Source organism: Macaca thibetana, chromosome 6, assembly GCF_024542745.1.
Source record: "Macaca thibetana thibetana isolate TM-01 chromosome 6, ASM2454274v1, whole genome shotgun sequence".
Taxonomy (NCBI): Eukaryota; Metazoa; Chordata; class Mammalia; order Primates; family Cercopithecidae; genus Macaca; species Macaca thibetana.
The window spans coordinates 135062599-135079292 of record NC_065583.1 but is presented as its reverse complement, the minus strand read 5'-3'; the positions used below and the strand labels follow the sequence as shown (position 1 = coordinate 135079292).

Here is a 16694-nt window from a genome sequence, read left to right as displayed (position 1 = left end):
GTGACAGCAAGACCTTGTCAAGAAAGAAAGAAAGAAAGAAAAGAAAGAAAAGAAAGATGAGGAGTCCACAAGGACATCAAGTATGCAGCATAACTTTACTACACAGTGTTAGCATTTTAAGGATAGTGAATATTTAATATTGTTTACAATAAATATATAGAATGTACAATGTTAACCATTTCTATGTATATAATTCAGTGACATGAGTGTATTCACATTGTTGTGCTACCATACCCATCCATCCACAGAGCTCTTTTCATATTGCAAAACTAAAACTGTCTGTTAAACAAATTCTATTTTTGCTGATGGATATTTCTTTTTAATAAAAGAAATTAATAATTATAGGAAATTTAGAATATCCAAGAATATAAAAAAGAAGGAAAACCTCATTCAGAGTGGAACCATTAATGTGTTGATGAACATCTCTCTTGATCATCAAGGCTGCGACCTCATTTTTCTTTGACTTTTTGAGATCTGCTCCCAGGCAATAACTGGTACCCACTCATTCATACAGGTTAAAAACCTTACTATGATACTCCTTCCAAAGCCACTGTAATTATTTTTCAGGAGACAGATTCCTTTTTTTACTTTAAACTAAAGGAACAAAGATCTAGTTATGGATATTCAGCATCATTTATTCAGCAGTCATCACTAAACAAACATTTGTTGAGTGTCTATCATGTGTTGGGTAGCATTCTGTGCAATATATTTAATAGATATAGTGTTGAACAAAATAGATGAAAGCCCTACCCATCAGGGAACGGAAATTCTCATACAGAGAGTGACATTAATGACATTTACTAACCTGTAAATATATGCCTATCTATAATATTAAGTCCTTTAAAGAAAAATTTTAAAAAAGTAATGAGGACCAGGAACACTGGCTCACATCTCGAATCCCAACACTTTAGGAGGCTGAGAAAGGAGGACTGTTTGAGGTCAGAAGTTCAAGATCAGAATCTCTACAAAAAGATTTAAAACGAAAAAAAGAAGGAGGAGGAGGAGAAGAAGGAGAAGGAGAAGAGGAAGAAGAAGAAGAAAAAGAAGAGGAGGAAGAGGAGGAGGAGGAAAGCAAGGAGGACAAGGAGTGCTGGTTGGGAGCTCTGAACATTTTTGATTGTGTGATCAGGGAAGGACCTTCTAGAAGGTGACGTCAAAAGTGTACATGTACCTGAGGGTGAGGGATGAGGGCAGAATTTGAGGATAGGGACCTTGAAATAACATTTCAATCATCCTCTCCTGGGCCTAAAGCAACACTAACTCTCTGCTTAGACCCCTGAATTTTTCTGAATTTATATTTCAGATGAATTTGAAAAACATTTTTAAAAACATTCCTATATTGCCACAAAACCTCCAGATAAAGCTGTGGGTGTATAGCTGATGAAAGACAGACTTACTTAAAGCTCCTGCTCTGTCCTTGGAGGAGCTGAATCACAGCTTATTCTTAAATATTCTTCCCGGATCCCCAAACTGTGTGCCAATTACAAATTAATAAATAGAAAAAATGGAGTTTTCCCCATTCTTTCCCAGTAGACCCCAGAAAGGTTGAAATTTTATCCAAATGGGGTCTCTTACTCCCTACAGATTTCAAGTTTTTCTGTACTCAATTCAAAATTGGAAGCAAGCAGGATCCAGCACATAAGGCCATTTCCTCTTCAAAGCCCTTGAGATCAGACTGTTCTGGGAAGGACTCTTTGGAACCTGTGGAATGAAGACATGTTTAAAACCAGGAGCTCATGCTGTCCATGGATGGTGAGACTTTGTTAGTGGGACCATTATATTATTAAAAAGCCACTACTCACCATCCCCAGACAAGAGATTTTTCAAAAGAAAATCATTCGTACACCATCATTGTGATTTGCAATGAAACAGTTTATTGTGATTATGAAGCTGAAAATGATAGAAGGATATATACATACTTTACTTGTAGAGTCATGCATATAGTTTTATTTGCCTTTCACAATACCCATGGGAGGAAGGCAGGACAGGTGTTATAATTTCCATTTTTCAACTGCAAAACCTGAGACCTCCAAAATTTGGTGACTTGTGTAAGGTCTCACATCAGGGTACAATTCTGCATCTCCTGATTGCTTGACCAAATTCCTTTTGGTCATGCCTTGCATTTGACCCAAGTGTCCCAAATCAACAAAATATCTTAAGACTTTCTGGTTCTGACTTTTCTTCCCAGTAGAAAAAATAACTGTATTTCAACCTTGCCAAACTTGGCATTTTCTTCCAAGTAGTTCTTGGGCTGATTTTGGCAACTCTTGGGACTGAGATGGACTCACATCACTGCCTGTAATTGATGTAAGTGAATAAAATGGACTCATTTTAAGTCTTGCAGAGGCTTTAGTTTGGATTAAGTGGCTAAAATTTCCAGGAAGCAAGGTTAGTCCTTTTTATTCCTCCCAGAGCTGGACACTAGCTTTTGTCTAGATTAGGTCATTTCTATTAAGAGCTGGCACCCAATTCTGGTTGGCACGGTCCCTCCTTTTGCACTCGATGTATGTAACCATGCTGCTTTAGCTGTGGGGTTTCAAACAACGCAAACTTATTATCTTACAGTTCTGGAAATCAGTTGCTTGAAATGGGTCTCAGTGAGTCAAAATCAGTGTTAGTAGGGCTGTTTTTCTTGTGCAGACTCTTGGGAGTTTCCAAGGAGACCCTCTTGGGAGTCACTTTCCCAGCTTTTCCAGCTTCTAAAGGTCACTTGCCCCATTTCTCCATCTTCCAAGCCAGCAACATTGGCCCAAGTCTTACTCATACTGCCATCTCTCTGATTCTTTCTGTTGTGCCTCTATCTTCTAGTTATCTTTTCAATTAAGTCAGGCCTACCTTGATAATCCTGGCTAGTTTCCTTATCTGAAAGTCAGCTGATTAGCAACTTCAATTTCGTCTGCAACCTTAATTCTCCTTTACCATGTAATCTAACATATTCACAGGTTCTGGGAATTAGGGCATGGACCTCTTTGAGGGGGCTATTATTTTGCCTACCAAACATACCTTCTCTTATTTTCTTTTATTTAACAATATGCATTTTGGTATGTAACAATTTGAGTAGTTTCCTATCATGCCACTACATGTTCCTGAACGTGGTAATAAGTGGGAATCTATTTTTCCATAAAGAATATTTGAGCCAAATAAATTATAGCTAAAACCCACAAATACTATAAAAGACATGGACATTAAAAACCTTGTAAGTTATTTGGAATAATAAAATGAAGCTATAAGTCCTATAAAACAGCCATGTTCTGTACAATCACTACATATTTCCATATACCTAAAATTTAAAAACATGCAAAATGCAATTCTGTTGCATCATCTAAATATGATTGAAAACTAATATCCTGGCAAATCAAACATCTATAAAATAATAAGAATTTTCCTTATGAATTAAAAGGGCTTTCGAAACAGTGATTTTGATAACCCCTATGCCTCTAAAAGCTTAATGATGTTATTATTTCTCTGTAGCTAGCAGAGACATTAAAAATCACCCCCTTGGCTTTAGAGATATGCGTTTCAAAAATTATTTCCTCTTCTGGTGTTCCTCTTTTGCCGTGAATGAAGTAAACATGTGACTGACTGAATAGAGGCAGTACGGTTGGAACCAGAGGCCCGGAGCAACATCAGTGAACTGCACAGCCCACTTCCATAGTGTGAAGACCTCCTGGATGACCTCTTGTCCGGCACAGCACTCCTGTTGGCTGTTCTTTATCAACTAGCCTCGGCATGAATGGTTGCCTCCCCAGGGCATTTTTTTAACAGCTTTAAAACTTTTTAGAAAAAATAGGTGCCAGTTCTAACTCTGTTGGTTTATCTACTGATTATGATCATCTCTCACCCTGTGCTGTTGCGTATTAGTGAGTTTATTTCATGTAATTTCCAATTTCCTACTTTATAGATTTGAAAGACATGTTTGTTCTTCATTTCTTCCCTTTATTTTCCTTGCTCTTGTGCCATCTTTTCCTGTCTCACCTTTCCCGTTTCTCCTGTTATTTTTTTCCCAGTCTTTTCTTTTTCTGGTATAGTTTCCTTCTCTCTTCCTCCCTATCATCTTCTCTCCCTCCTCTTCCCTGCCTTTAGCCACTTTACCTGGGGACCTCTAATTAGCAACATAATTGCACAAACTGATGACTGACTGTTAGGAACAGAATGTACTTTTTAAAACTTCAATTAAAATCATGCTTCCCACATGAACAAATATCCCTAAAACATCCAAGCTATTTGTATATATCACTTAGTGTCCTAAAAAAAAATTCTTTTTTGTTAAAACATGTTACCATTCAAATCATTGCATTTAGAAAAGTATAATAAAATATTGTAATACATTCTATCTGGCTACAAAAAATAACACAGCTAATATAAAGATTGGATAAATACAGAAAGGCACAAAGAGGAAAATAAAAATTAATTGTAATCTAATTATGCAAAGAAACGCACTAGCAAATGCTTCAAAAATAACTTTATTTTTAGTATAAAAGAAATATATATCTAATGTGACAAGTTCAGAATTTTTACTGAAAGTATAAAAGAGAAAAGGACCATTATCCAACCATTCAGGAACGACTATGATTAATATTAAAACATATGTATTTCTTTCCTGTATTTCCTATATATTTCTACAAAGTTGGAATCATGTTGAACACACAATTTTCTTTCATTTAAGTTTATGTAATGAACATTTTTCCATGTCGTTAAAAATGTAACACATTTTTTATTTGCTGCATGACATCCCATTGTGTAGATGTGCAATTTGTTTGCCAGGCAATTATTATTGGTCATTAGTTTGTTTCCTAGCATTCATCATTATCAATAATGCAGTGGTGGATATGTATCTTCGTGCACAAGCTGACTTCCTTATTTTGGATCAGTTCTTTCAGAGAGAATTTTACAGATGGAGTGTTGAGATCAAAAGTATGTATTTCTGAGGCTCTCAATGCATACTGTTCTGAAAGGCAGATGCAGTCCTCACTTTCCCACAGTGTCTGTTTGACCACGATATGATGACATTGCCAGATTGATAGAGTAATTGCACAGTTTTACTAGGGGATAATTTTAAATTTTCATTTCCAACTTTGACTGGGATCAACCTTCTGTCAATTTTAATACTAATAAAAAAAGAATGAGTTCTTTGTACCTTTTTTTTAAACTACACTTAAAAAATTTTAGACTGTTTTTAAAATTACAGAAAAGCTGAAAAGATAGTATGGAGAGAGCCTTTGTGTACCTGATATCCAGTTTCCCCTACTGTTAACATCTTATGATATCAAATTATATTTGTCAAAACTAAGGAACCAACATTGGTATGTTACTAGTAACTCAATTATACACTTTATTTAGGGTTCACTAGTTTTCCCCTAATGTCATTTTTTCTGTTCTAGGAATATCCAGGCCACCACATTACAATTAATTGTCATCTCTCCTTAGCCTGATGTATTGGTCAGATTTTTTGTAGAATATTCCTAAATTTGATTCGTCTAGTGTTTTTCTCATGGTTAGACTGGGGTTATGGGTTTTGGAGAAGAACACAGCAGAAATAAAATGCCACTCTCATCATGTCATATCAAGGACACATGTATCAGTAAGACTTGATGCTAACCTTGATCACGTGGTTGAAGTAGTGCCTGCCATGTTTCTTCATTGTAAAGTAACTTTTTTCCTTCTCTTTTAATACTCTACTCTTTGAAACCAAGTCACTAAACACAGGGGACAATTAAGTTCCACCTCCTGGGGGAAATATTAAACTACTTGGAATTCTTCTGTACAGGAAGATGTTTTAGATATCTTCAGATGTAGACTTAGGACTTACAGACTTAGGAAGTATAGATGACAACTGAAGATTTACCGGATTGTAATAACCTATGGCTAAAAAAAAAGTGGTGTTTCCTGTTATATCTAAATTTAAATCAAAGATACTCAAGACAGTGAGCAGTTAATCACATCATCTGAAAGACAGTGAGCATTTAATCACATCATCTGAAATTTAATCATCGAAAAGATGGACAAGAGAAAGGAAAATAAAGGGAAGAAATGAAGAACAAACATGTCTTTCAAATCTATAAAGTAGGAAATTGTAAATTACATGAAACCGCACTAATCACATCATCTGTACTTTAATCTTATGAAATTAAGTGTGTCACATAGAGATAACCACTGGCAAATATTTTTTAAATAACTGTTTTGTTTATAAAAAATATAGAAATTATAGAAAAAGCATAAAAGAGGCAAGAACCATTATGTTTATGTTTTTTTCTGTGGTCAGAGTTTATTGGTTATACTTTTGTGCTCTGCTTAAGAATGCTCTTCATTAGCGATCTGGGGGTCATGACTTAAGTGTCAGACAGGCTGTCATTTGCTTCCAGCAAGTTCATCTCCAACAACATTGCCTTGATCAGGGTTAAGGTTACTGAAAAATGGAGGGTACATTTTACTTTTAAGAAATATTCTGCTTTTTAATGTGCTTGAAGTAAGTATGAAATTATTTTAAAAAATTGTATCCAGATGCAATATGTTAAACTTGATTAGATTTTGGATTACAAACAAAGGCAGAACCAATGCAAAACTAAGATGTTTTGGGGACAATTTGAGAAATTCGAACATGGAATGAAAATAAGGTTATTTTAATGGTGGCATATTTACTAATTCTCTCAGGGGAAGTAACAGAACTATGGTTATACAGGAAAATGTCTGCTCCTTAAGACTTGCCTGATGAAGTATTTAGGGCTAACTTGCCATGATGTCTGCAAGTTACCTTCAAACGGTTGAGAATATATGTTAGAAATCAAAGTTGGCAAAATACTTGTTGAATCTAAGGGCGGACATATGTGCGTCTATTTTTAAATGCTAAAATTTTGCAAAATAAAACACTGGGAAAAGAAAAAAGATCATTCACATTATTCTTTAAATCAACCTTTCCCCTGTAATTTAACACCCAGGCCTCCCTGCCTAGCTTGCAGAGAGACTGGGACTGTTTGCAGTGGGTTGGTTTTGGTGTGTTATGTTCACATGCAGAATAGCACTGCTTTAAACTGTTTGTAGGCAACTTGGATGCTGAGAGAATGGTAAGAATCGGAGGTGCAGGTAGGGGTGGGAGTTGAACTCTAATGAAGTTGCCTCGTCAATTTAGGGCCTTGTTTCAGAAAAAAAATCATCAAACTTTAGGAGGCACTTAGCCATTCTATCTTCAATGTTGTCACTATATATTTTTCCCATTTTAAAGCTCATTTCCTGGACCCCACCCCATCTACCATGGAGAAAGTAGATCTTTTGATTAAGTCCTACCAGAAGAAGTAAGTCCTTATTAGACTGAAGTTTTGCCTTACCAATCTCTTCCCTGAAGAGTTTAATTCTTGTGAAGGAAAAAAATTATTCTTTTTCCACTATTTTATTTTTCCAAAGCTGATGGCATTGGAGTGCTGGACTCTCAATATTCAGTCTGGTGTTATTTCAAGAGGAATATTAACAAGCTACAGTATGTTTCAGGGAGAATGACCAGACTGCTGAAGAATTAGCACAGTGGGAAATGTCAAATGGTCAAAAGGAATGGAAGCATTTAACGTGAAAAGAGAAATCTTAGTGGCACATGATAAATGTCATCCAATCTATTTAAAGATATATTGTGTATAAAAGATATTAGACATATTCAGGTATAGTTCCAGAAGGCAGAACTAAGATGATGAACAGAAATTATAAGGAAACAGATTTTTCATCATGCCATAAAGGGAAGAGATTTCTAATTAAAGTAGTTTAACAATCTTAGATGACTTGAGAAATAGTCGCTCCTTGCTGGAAATGCATTTGTATGTGTAGACGAGCATATTTGAGGAGGCAGCTCCAGTATCAGCTGAAAACAGAGCCCTTGCAGTGTCTTACAGTGCTAAGATTATCTGGTTTTATAGAAGAAGCCAGTATTGTTTCTTAATGAATGCTATGTGCCAGGCACTATAGCCCTGTAGGTGCTTCCTCATAATATTTCCTTTGTTCTTAACAGCTGTATCAAGTATGCATTCCCTGTTTCTCCTATGAAAAGTCTGAGACTCAGCCATCAACCCATTTGACCAAGGTCACACAGAATCAGTATAAGAACTCAGATCCACATTAGCTCTAAAGCCCAAGCTCTCCATTCCATATCAATAGTTTTGAATCTGGAACCAGAATTTAAAAGAAATGAAATAGAGTGACACAGAATGGAATATATCAGAATCTCTCCCACATAGGAAAAGGTGGAAGCATTGTTTCCTGCAACATTTGTTTGCACGTGAACTGGTTGTGATATGAAATGGATTTTATACTGTGGGTCACAGCCAATGCCCTAATGTCATGGTCCTTTGGCCTCCTGGACTTCCCTGAATGGGTCTACTTTGTTGATCCATTTCCATGACCACTCCCTAGGGTGTATTAGTTTCCTAGGGCTGCTTTCACAAATCACCACAAAGTGACATAAAACAACACACACTTATTCTCTTCTAATCCTGGGAGCCAGAAGTCAAAAATCAAGTGTTGCCAGGGCTGCCTTCCTTTTGGAGGGTCCAGGGGAAAATCTGTTTTCTTGCCTTTTTCATTTTCTAGAGTCACTTTGGCTCCTGGCTCCTTCATCACATCACTCCAACCTCTTGCCCCTGTCACTTCATCTCCTACTTGTGCGGATCCTCTTGCCTTCCTCTTATAAGGGCCCTTCTGATTACATAGATCAACCCTGATGGTGCAGGACAGTTGCCCTGTCTCACTTTTAACATCCGCAAACTCCCTTTTGCTGAGTAAAGTAAGATATTGGCAGGTTCCAGGGATTAGGACGTGTACAGCTTTGGGGGACTATATTCAGCCTACCACACCAGGCTTGCTTTACAAATTCTGAATGCTCAAACTTAAACAGTCCCCTTTCTGACCACCACTTCCTCTGCATTTGCCTTCTTTGTCATTTCCCTTGACTTGCTTTTCACAATCTCAGCTAAGCCTTTAACCTGGCTGCATAAAAGCTCAGTTCCTTCTCCCATCCGTCAGAGCAGCTTCCCAAATGCCCGTCTACTTGCCTTAAGCAGATGATCTTACCTCATACTTAAAGAGAAAAAGAGGTTCCTAGTGTGTATTGCTTCAGCTCCCGTCCTGTCTTTTCTCCCTGTGCCATCCTGGAAGGAGGACACAGCACTGCTAGTCACTCTGAAGTACTAGAGAACAACGAATAGTTAACTGAAGATGTCATTTGTACATTTTGTTGTACATTTGTAAAGGAGATTATGTTGTACATTTCCTATCATGCTCTATGATAGGAAAGATTCCTGTGAACCTTTCACTTTGGCTGCCAGCTGCTGCATCTCCCTCCATGGATCTTTTCCCTTCTAGCCTCGTCATCTCCAGCTCACCCCTTTCTTTGTATGTGGGTTATTTCCAGGCCTCCTAACTTTTTTCTTCTTTTATTTATTTATTTATTTATTTATTTATTATTTTGAGACGGAGTCTCACTCACTCTGTCATCCAGGCTGGAGTGCAGTGGCACGATCTTGGCACATTGCAACCTCCGTTTCTTGGGTTCAAGCGACTTTCCTGTCTCAGCCTCCTGAGTAGCTGGGACTACAGGCACATGCCACCACACCTGACTAATCTTGCATTTTTAGTAGAAATGGGGTTTCATCATATTGGTCCAGTTGGTCTCAAACTCCTGACCTCAGGTGATCCACCTGCCTCTCCCTCCCAAAGTGCTGGGATTATAGGTGTGAGCCACTGTGCCTGGCCCCGTTCTTTCTTAAACATGATTATTTCAGACTTTCTCAGCTCCTCTCCACCACCCCTTTAATGTTGTCTTCAAGGATGTGAAAGCCTATTAGACTAAGTGGGAAGATTTTTCTTGCCCCCAGCCAAAAAATACTACAGTTACTCAGACCTATTCTCCTTGCAGGGTAGTGGGGGATTACATATAACTAAAATGAATTTATTCTGCTATAATTATGATATTAGTGGGCCATAGAAAATGGAGACAGTGGGTGTGGGCACATTCTGTAAAGAAAGACCCTGTGGTAAGTCAAATCTTTCTTTGCCTTTTTGTTTTAGAGACATGATGCAGATATAAATATTTATTAATGTCCTCATTTATGTCTCTAACATCTCATTCAATCTCCTCTTCATTTTGCTACCCTTTCTCTGCTGTGACTCTTGGTGAGACCAACACTACCAAATTCCTCCTGGTTAGCCTATGTCCATCACTAAGCCATCAGAGATGATATTCCCCTCTACCCCAGATCATTGTGAAACATACCTGGAATGCTGTGTGTGAGGCCTTCACAGTAAGGAGGATGGTCACTACATGGCCACGGCAACAGCCTGGCCTGGCTGCTCCTCCTTCCAAGGTGGGAGCACTCCCTCATCAGGGATCCTTGCCCATCAGGGTGGGAGAAGGCGGCCCAGGGACATGTTCTCCTCAGCCTCGGAAGGGCTTTGTGTCCTTCCATTGAAGAATGGTTTCTGGTTTGAAAATGGTGAGCTACTGGGGTATTATGAGAAAGTAGTGCTGTGTCAAGGCTAAATCTACCATAATGGCTTTTTGCCTTCCCCGGGGAAAGTGCTTTCACTCCTGGAAGCCGGTTCTCTCCCATTGTTCTCCCTAATAACATGTTTCCTGGGCTCCCCATGTGCTAGCAAGTTTTCCTCTTCCTTTTAGTCGGACACTATTTTCTGGTGAGACATGGCAAATTTGGGTTTGTGGATTGCTGCTTAGAAGCACACACGCACACACACACACACACACACACACACAAAGCAAAGACAGAAATGATGAGAAGCAGAAAACTTTTCTGATAGAAGATTATTGGGTGCAAGATAAGTAGTAAGAAATGACCAGAAGACTCTGGCATTGCTCAGGGCTTCAAAGAACCATGTTTTCAGTGATGTCATTTATGGGGCTCCTACCCATGTCCCTGAGAACAGTGTTAGAGAGAAGTTCTGATGAGCTTTTTGGATGCTACAGTGTCTCTTAGTTGCTGCTCCTTGATTTCATTGGCTGTCCAGAAATTCATGGTTTGAGATGTCATGAAAATTCCTTTCCTAATTTTCAAGAAGCCCTGTCAAGTTCTTCAGCGTGTGTATCAGTCCAGCTTCTTTCAGAATGCCCATTTTCTTCTTGACATGAAATAAATTCGCATTTATTTTACATTTCAAATGCAAAACATTTATTCAGCCAGGGTACCTGCCTACTGGAATGTTTTTCAAATCTTTTTTTTTTTTTTTTTGGCATCTTTTTATCGTCCTAGTCTGCCAAAATCTTATAGACATTGTGAACCTTGAATTCAGGGGAATTGTCTTCACAAACTGCAATCAACAATTGTCACAGTTGGAACTTCTTTTGATGAGGAAGGTTAACTAAGTGTTAACTGGGGCCATTACTAGTACTTCTCTATATCCTTAATGCTATGCCAGTTGGAGGTGGGAGGTGGGAGGTGAAAACAATTAAGCACCACATGATGGAAGAATGCAGTGCCTTCAAAAGGGTGGTACATGGATTATCTATAGCAGAAACCTCAGGATGCTTGCTACAGTGCAGATTCCTGGGCCTCACACTGGATTTACTGAATCTCTGTGCAGGGCTCCTGGGCATATGCATTTTTAACAAGCTCTTCATATGATTCTTTTGCACATTAAAACTAGGGAACCCCTGGACTAGCGGGTCACCTAATTAATGCCTTATTCTCTTTGGTGGTTGCATTTTTTATTTCTAAAGATCCACTTTATTGGACTGAATGGCTGTCTATCAATGACTTACTCTTCTTTCTGTAGGAACAATCGTTTGTGAATTTGTGGGAGCAGCTGTTGGGAATTAAAATGAAATAAATGTACTCAGTTCCAAGTGCTATTAAGTGAGAAACAAAGATAATTAACTAAAAGGCAACTTTTCTAGTCTTATGTGAGCAGAGGGTTTTCTTCTAAAACCACAAACTGAGTATTTCCAGAAATAAACAACTGTTTTAACCATACTTCAGGATAAGGAAATGACTGATTTAGTCATGGAAGAGTCGAGATGCTGTCCATCAACATGAGGACATCCACAGAGACAGCAGATTGACTGAAGGCTGGCACTGTTTGGGGTCCTTTTCATGAATTACCTTATTTAGTTCTTGTCAGCAAAAACCATTTTGTCATGGTCATTTTACAGATGAGAAAACTGAGGCTCAGAGGAACAAAATTACTTGTGCAAAGCTACACTGCTTGTTAATGCTGGAATTGAGTACTGAACTTAGCCTGTCTCCAAAGTCTGGCATCTTTTACTAGAGAAAAACAAACCATGCTATAGAATCTGCTTCCAGCAGGAAATACAGCAGGCCAGGACTTGGCATCCATGGTTGATTTAGAGACTTGGAAAGGAAGTCTTTTGAAGGTTTCAGCTCTAATTCTTTTGAAGAAATCTCCATTTGGGAATTTGCTTGATTCTGCCTGTGAGATGCCCTAAGAACCAATTTCTCAGGCTGAGAAGGTACCTGGGATGTGCTGGAGGCTTGATTAGAAGCCTCGGCCATGGTTTCCAGCTCTAAGACTCTATCAAAGACGAAGAAAGAGAAATTGATTAATTCTGTCCCTGCTCAGATTTTTCCAGATTCCATCATCACTGGTTCTACCTAAGTTAGTGGGGTATCATCTGATCTGTTTTGTGTTAACTAAGGGCAGGCCTCTTCCTAGAGGAGAACAATTCTCCTCCCCTCCCTGCTTGTTGGTGAGACCCACAAGCTTTGTAGTTGTGAGAAGAGAGAGAGTTGGAGTTAACATGTATAGTGCCTTCTTATCCCACCAGTATCTGAATCTGGACTATGAGTTGGGCATGTTGGAGTATGTCCAACCTCCTGGCTCTGTCAACTCAGAGTCTGACAAATTCCCATGACAACTACTAACAATCTTTTCCATCTTGCTTCCTTTTCTCTACCCTTCTGCCATCAGATCCTGCCTACCCTGTCCATCGGTTCACACCTTCCTCCTTCTGCTCAGAATTTTGGTGACACTGACATCTGGAAATTTTAGTTTTACTTTTGTGGGAACCCTTTACCCCCTTGCACAAATCCACATCCTCTCTCTTCAGCCCTCAGGCAAGCCCACTGCCATTGTTTTTCTGAGAACAGTTGTTACTCCATTGCCTGCCTGCCATCAACTTCACTTCCTACTTCTGCTGAAGGAGTCTTGCTTTTGTTCATTATGCCCAGAGGCTGAATGTCAGAGTGTGGCCCCTTCTTGCAGCCTAGCGATGGCTCTGGATCAGCCTGGCAGTCCTCCCATCTGACTGTGTAGGCAGCACCTTTCTGCCTATTTGAGTTTCTCCAGTGTGGCAGGGGATAGCTTTTTAAAAAATGTCTTTGTCCATTTCTACAGAAACCCTTAACTTGTGGCCCAGGCATCCCTTAGACTATCACAGTAGTTAATATCATGGTAGCATATTAGCATAAGAGCTAATAGCGCAGTACACTTATCGGGTACTTACTATGTATGGATACTCGTCCAAGCACTTTACACTGACTCGTTTAATACACATGAAATCCTTTAATGAGTTAATAAGTTACTATCAGTATTCCTATTTATCAGATGAGGAAACTGAGGCCTAGGCTTCAGTTACTTGCAGCTAAGAGATGAGTCAAGCAAATGGACTCTGGAGTACCTGTTTTCAAAGCACCACTTTATACTGTGTTTGCCGTAGATGATGCTATGATGAAATGAGAAACTGCATTTATTGAGCACCTACCATATGCCAAGACCTCTGCTAGGCATTTTACATATAGTGTCTCTGATAGTCATAACGCTGCAAGTTAAAATAGATTTTGCCCCATCTTACAGATGAGACAGCTGGGGCTCAATGTGTTATGCAGTGGGTCCAAGATCACACACCTCATACTCTTTCTGTTAAACCCTATCATACGTTTTTGATCCTTTGTTCTTTTGGAATCCATTTTGTCCATTTTCCAACAAAGGGATATTTTTGCCCACCACTTGGATTCTGAGCTGCCAGCCAGTGGATGTGGTCTTGTGTATGTTAGGGTTGTATTAGGCTCCTTCAAAAAGCAACTGAGAGGCATGTTGATGTTTCAGGGCTCTCAGGGTACAACTCCCTCTAGAAGTGGAACCCAGCTTCCACTTCTGCATGATCACAGCCCCAGTCCCAGGTTCCTACTAGAACATCTGTTGCCATTCCATTCTGTCCTCGGGACAGTGGCAGCCCCCTCCCATAGCCCTTATCATGTTACATTTATTCCCAATGATTCATTTGAATTTTTGTGAATGTTGCATTTTTTTATATCCAGGTGTTTCTATTGATTCTCTCAAGTCTGTGTGCAGTACACGGCTGTTCCCAGTCTGGCCCCTGATGTATTTGCTCATGAAACCAAACCATTATAGTGAAGTAGGTCACATTTTTGCGGTTCATTTTCTTTTAAGGCAAGTGCTTAAACTGGCCGGCCCTGATGACAGCTCTCATCACTATAGATGAATATGCTTATGATTATGAATCTCTCTCTTTCCTTACTTGGCCAATCTTTACAAATAAGCTGTCCAATATTGGAGCCACTAACTGCCTGTGGCTGCTTAAATTTAAGCTAATTAAATTTAAATAAAATTAAAAATTCAGCTTCTCTATTGCATTGGCTATATCTCAAGTGCTCAACAGTCACATGGGGTTCGTGGCTTCCAAATTGGACATTGCAGATAGAGAACGTCTTCATCACCACAGGAAGTTCTGTTGGACAGAGCTGTTTTAGGGCAGAGGGACCAGCTCTGTTGTGTTGCTTTATCCCTAATACCTGCTTGGCACGTGGTAACTATCAGGCAGATACACCAATGTCTTCCTGGCTTCAGTCCATATTTCCTGAAACCACATGAGTTACTAGGGCTGCCCAGACTCATATGCAAAATCTTCATGAATTGATGACATCGTTGGTCACTGTCTTCACTGGCTTCATGGAGGCCACTTAGGCATCACAGCAGAGGGTAGGGTGTGCTGGGGGAAGTCTTCCCAGTGATCCTACTCCCACCTCTCTTTATTCTGAGGCTTCTGTAATCTCTTGACTTATCCTTTCTGCTGGCTTATGATTTTGGCTGTGTATTACATGAGAAAAAAACTGTCTCTTGCAAACCAGCAACAAGAAATAGTAATTCAGAGAGCCTCTCATGGCTTTAGGACTGTGCCAAGTGTTCCGGAGTCTGTAGAAGTTCAATCTTGGCTTCACTGTCTAAAAGCAGCCACTCTCACTGGCCTCTGAAACACAGTGCTAGAATCCATAGCACCCATGGAAGAACCGCTCCCGTGAGGGCTGTGTTCTGTGGGGAAGGGCTCTGTGACACAGGACTTCAGGTCTGGGCTCTAGGCTCAGTGCCACCAGAGGCCATGGGTTTGCCTCTTGAATTGTGTGAACACTAAGTCCTTTTCAGCATAAAATTACCCCGGGCTTTGCTGTTCCCTTCCCTACTTGTTAATGTATATCAGCCTTGTCTTCCTGGCTGGATTGTATATAAACCTTGAGGGCAGGGTCAGTACCTTTCTTAGCCCTCTCAGCGCAGGGCTGATCCTATGATAGATATAGATTGATACTTTGTAAGAGAAATATTTGGGGTGCTATTTTATCCTTTTTCTTGTCTATATGATGGGGAACAGGTGATGTCTTTTCCAGTGCTTCATATACTATAATTGGGTACCTTGGGTACCTCTTTATCCCCAATTATTTTTTCTGTTCTTGATTTCAGAATGTGTTGTGTTGTCTTTATCGCTACAGGAATAAACAAATTCATCTGGTAACATCTGTGATTTTCAAATGAGTAAAAGGAATTTTCAAGGCAGGGTGATGGGTTTCAGAAGCACAGTTCCATCACACAAGTCCAGGGGGTGCCTTCATGTGTCTTTTACACTATCATTGGCTCTTACCCTTCGGGCTTTACCTGTGGTACTCCAGAAGGCACAATAGCATGGGGTAGGTGACTCTTCAAGGTCTCTAGTCTCTGTGACTCTAGAACATTCTATTCACAAATTCCATATAAGATGCTGCCAGCTTCCCACTAAACCCCAGATCACTGTCACTAATTGAAGTAAATATCACATACATCAAGATGACTAATATGTTGATGCAAGTTGAAGGGAAGGAGGAAAGATTACGGGCAACTCTTCTCACTCTGGGACTATTCTGAAGAGTGAGACAATCCTTCCCTATCCTTCCTCATTAAAGAGCAGTGGAGGTCAAATACCAGCTGGCTCACACCAATGCATCTCAGCCTTTGGTCTTATCCCTACCATCTGGGCTTGCTGTATTTCTCCTAACGCAATATGAAAAGTCTGATTTAATAGGCCAGGGGAAATTCACCCCCTGTAACAAAATATTTTTTATTGGTCAGCCCCTAACTCTTGAAATGAACCAGTAGCCTTTTTGTGTTTGTGTGTATATCACATAATTTTTCCTCCAAACAATTCAAAATAGGCTCAAAACTGACATTGGAAATCAGGATCATTGTTACCCATGGGGGATGTCATTGATCTGGAGAAGGAACAGGGAGTCTCTGAGCTGCTGGTAATGTTCTATCTCTGCATCTAGGTGTTCCTTTTATAAAAGATTTATGGGGATTTACAATTAGGATTTTGTACATCTCTCCATATGTTTATAATGCTTCAAAATAAAGTTTATTTTAAACAGTTTTTAGTGGACTTGGGAAGCATTCACAGATTTTTATTTTATTTTATTTATTTATTT

The 16694-nt window shown here is 39.3% G+C and overlaps 1 protein-coding gene across 3 annotated transcripts in view; it reads left to right on the top strand.

Moving 5' to 3' along the window:
• The window catches only part of ADAMTS12 (ADAM metallopeptidase with thrombospondin type 1 motif 12), a 377858-nt gene that overhangs the window by 129701 nt on the left and 231463 nt on the right, over window positions 1–16694 (top strand). The gene's annotated exons all lie outside the window — the stretch shown is intronic.